Genomic DNA, 3,841 nt, shown 5'->3' with positions numbered 1-3,841 from the left:
CCAGTTGTTTGATATAATCCTGTTGTTTGTTAATTTTTTGTAAAAGTAGTTTTCTTAGCAAAATAGAGTTGGTCTTGCATAAGTTACTTGCCCTCCCTCTCTAGCCTGTTTCTTATTTGGAAATTAGAAATAGCAAATATTGTTCAACTTTGTACTAATTTTAAAAGTCTCACTGACTAGTTCGTATAATATCTACAGAAGTCTCTGGCACAAAATAAGCTTTCAGGCAATATTAACCATTATTGTTAGTAGTTCCTAACTGTTCTGGCTCGTGTCTCTTGAATTAATGTGCACTGTTTATCAAAGGTTGACTGGGATAGGAAATAACTTTCTTTTAAAGGCCATGATTTTAGGGCTTACAAAGGGAATAAAATTGGCAAGGGGGAAAAGACAGGAAGCCGCCTAGTGGGGCACTCCTAGTATTTCCTAGATGAAAGGCAAACTGTGAGCATGAGCTAAAGCCCATGTGTGCACTAGGGATGTGCTTTCCATACATTTCTGAGAAGTGTGATTGTATTTATTGTATAGAGAAAGAGGTTCTGTCTTTTCTTTCTAGATAGTTATCAGACCATTGTTGCAGTTGACATTAAATCTTATGTGTCTCTAAACTGTTTTATGTCATCTTCAGCAGCTCTACTAGGAAGAAAAGTGGAAACAGTGCTCCTAATGTTTTTTTTAATCTGTCCTATTAGTTAGAAGCACGAGCCATAGTATGCTGCTCAGTGCATAATGGAGGCTTAAGGAATGTTTGCTGACTATATTTAAATCTTAATTAGATTGAGAAAAAGATGACAGATAAATACAGTATTCGGCACCTGTTTTAAAGAATGTTAGCGGTCACTAAAGTTATTTACACAGCCATGTTGAGGTTTGAGGTAAAGATTTTTTTTTTCTCTTACTGGGATTAACTCTGCTTTGTGCAATTTTGCTACAACTGAAATATTTTTGCTTCCCATTAGGTGTCCCCATTGCTCTAGAAGCTTCTGTCTGTCCTTGTGCTGGACTAATTAGTCTCAGTAGGAAGACTAACTTCTCAGAAGGAACATTGTGTAACATTAAATTTTACAAACTTTACATAAGATGGTGTAGCTGCTGCCATAGCTTCAATTAATTTATTTAAAATTTAGGTCTTACTGATATTTCTTTTTACATTTTTATTTAGGTAATTAAGAGTTAACATAACAACGGCGCTTGCCTTGCAAGCAGTCGATCCAGGACCAAAGGTGGTTGGTTCGAATCCCGGTGTCCCATATGGTCCCCCGTGCCTGCCAGGAGCTATTTCTGAGCAGACAGCCAGGAGTAACCCCTGAGCACCGCTGGGTGTGGCCCCCCCCCAAAAAAAAGAGTTAACATAAAATAAATACCATTTAACTATAGCAGTGGTTTAAGTCCTGGTCTGTTTAATTCCAAAAATTAAACAGACTAGATTGTGTTTTTTCCTCCCTTTGTGTGATTGACCTGGGAATAAAACCTGTTAAGGAGAAAGTCCTTAATAGAGGTAATAAAAAGGGTCCTGCATAACACAACAGGCTTGCTGCATTTTATTCTAAATTTTCTCCTTCTGTCTCCATCAGGAGAATCAAAAATATTTTTCTTTTTATTCAAAGAAGTTCCTAGTGATACGGAATTTAGTAGCCCTCCCAAACCTGAAAGGTAACTATTAAAATAGTAATTTGCTACTTAAAAACATCTTCTTTCATAATTAAATATTATAGCTACATATTATAGAATAAAGTTCCATACAAAAAGAGAAAAATACGTTTACGTACTACAAAAGTAGTTTGTGTTGAAATTTGAAAGGGTGTAACATGAAAGTACTATAAAATAAGGGGCCAAAAATTTAAGGTACTTGCCCTGCTTATGGCCCTCTATGACCCCTGAGCACTGCTAGAATTTACTTTTGAGATCAGAACCAGGAATAAGTCCTGACACCACTGGGTTTGCCCCCCTCCAAAAAAAAATCCCCAAATAAAAACAAGACTATAAGATTCAATAGCCCCAGATCTTGGTTTCTTTTCTTTTTTTTTTCTTTTTGGTTTTGGGGCAACACCTGGTGACACTCAGGGGTTACTCCTGGCTATGTGCTCAGAAATCGCTCCTGGCATGTTCAGGGAACCATATGGGATGCCAGGATTCGAACTACCTGAATTGAGTGTGCAAGGCAAATGCCCTACCGCTATGCTATATCTCCAGCCCTTGGTTTCTAATACTATACTCCAATGAAAGTAACTAAACATGACTTAATTTTTGCTGGAGAAGGAAATTAACAAAATGAGCCACGAAAATACTCAAGGCAGAAAACTAGGAAATGTATTTACTTGGGGCCGGAGAGATAGCATGGAGGTAGGGCGTTTGCCTTTCATGCAAAAGGACGGTGGTTCAAATCCCGGCATCCTATATAGTCCCCCATGCCTGCCAGGGACAATTTCTGAGTGAAGCCAGGAGTAACCCTTGAGCGCTGCTGGGTGTGACCCAAAAACAAAAACAAAAACAAAAAAGAAGAAAAGAAAATGTATTTACTCCTCATCCTTAGTTCTCTTAAAGGAACACAAAAGATAACTGAGAGGTTATAGAGAGACAGTGTAGCATTGCCTTGCACATGGCTGACTGGTTGGATTCCTTGCACCGAATATGGTCTCCTGAGCCCTCCAGGAATGATTCCTGAGTGCAAAGTGAGGAGTAAGCCCTGTGTTTTGGAGTGTGACTCAAGCTACTCCCTTAAAAAGAAAAATAACTGATGCACTAGCATTATTGGGATTAAAAGAGGAAGATGTGGGATGCATGCTAGGAACAGGGGTGGAGGGAGAGCAACACTGGTGGTGGGAATGTCCCTCATTTATCATCATTTTGTGCCTTAAATGTTACTGTGAAAGATTTGTAATTCACTTTGACCACAATAAAACTAAAAAGAAAATAACTGAAAGAGCTCTCAGTGGTTGAAGATGCCACATTTTAAATAATTGAGTAGTATATTATAATCAATATACAATATAGATATGCTTCAGTAAAGTATCTATATAATGGATATGAATTAGTAAATAATATAGTTTTAATATAACTTATATAAAACCAATATGTCCTCCGTATATTCTGATATAAAATTGATAAAGTAGGTAAAATGGGAGTTAATAGATCAAGTTGCCATGTAAAAGAATGCTAAATGATTTAATCATCCCTTAACAGGAGTTAAACAAAGGGATTTAAGTTCAACTTAAAACCCATACTATTAATGTGGACTGTGCATAGTGATTTCCTTTTGAAGAATATAATATAGAAAGTGGGGAAATAACTTTACAGTGGAGAAACCTGGCAAATATTGCTAGTTAAATAATCAATTTAATATGCAATGTGGGGGTTAGTGTGATAGTACAGGGATAAAGGCTTTGCATATTGCTGACCTAGGTTTGATCTGCAGATCCCTGTATAGCCCCCTGAGCCCACCAGGAGTGATTCTTGAGCCCTGTGTGCCCTCCCCCCCAAAAAAAGTTTTAGCATTATGTAATGAGAATGACTCATTATTTCTGGTTTTCCTCCCAAATTCCAAAGTCCCATTAGATTTGTAGGGAAAAAAAAGTCTTCATTTGACAATAATTGAAGACTTTCTTCAATATAATTTGCCAATAAGCCTTAAAACTGCTATTGAGTTAAGTCTTAAAACAGTTGCTTCACATGAATGGGGACTTGAGTTTAATCCTATCACCAAACAATTTGATTATATGGGGATGGCTCAGTAGTAGTATACATGTCATGCATGTCTGAGGTCATGAAAACTAAAACAGTCCTGGACCACAGGGGTAAAATGACAGTTGGGGTCATTAAAAAAAAAGAAAAGTTGGGATAT

Source organism: Suncus etruscus, chromosome 7 (assembly GCF_024139225.1).
Source record: "Suncus etruscus isolate mSunEtr1 chromosome 7, mSunEtr1.pri.cur, whole genome shotgun sequence".
NCBI classification, from domain to species: Eukaryota; Metazoa; Chordata; class Mammalia; order Eulipotyphla; family Soricidae; genus Suncus; species Suncus etruscus.
The sequence above is the reverse complement of the archived record's forward strand: the minus strand, read 5'-3'. Positions refer to the sequence as shown.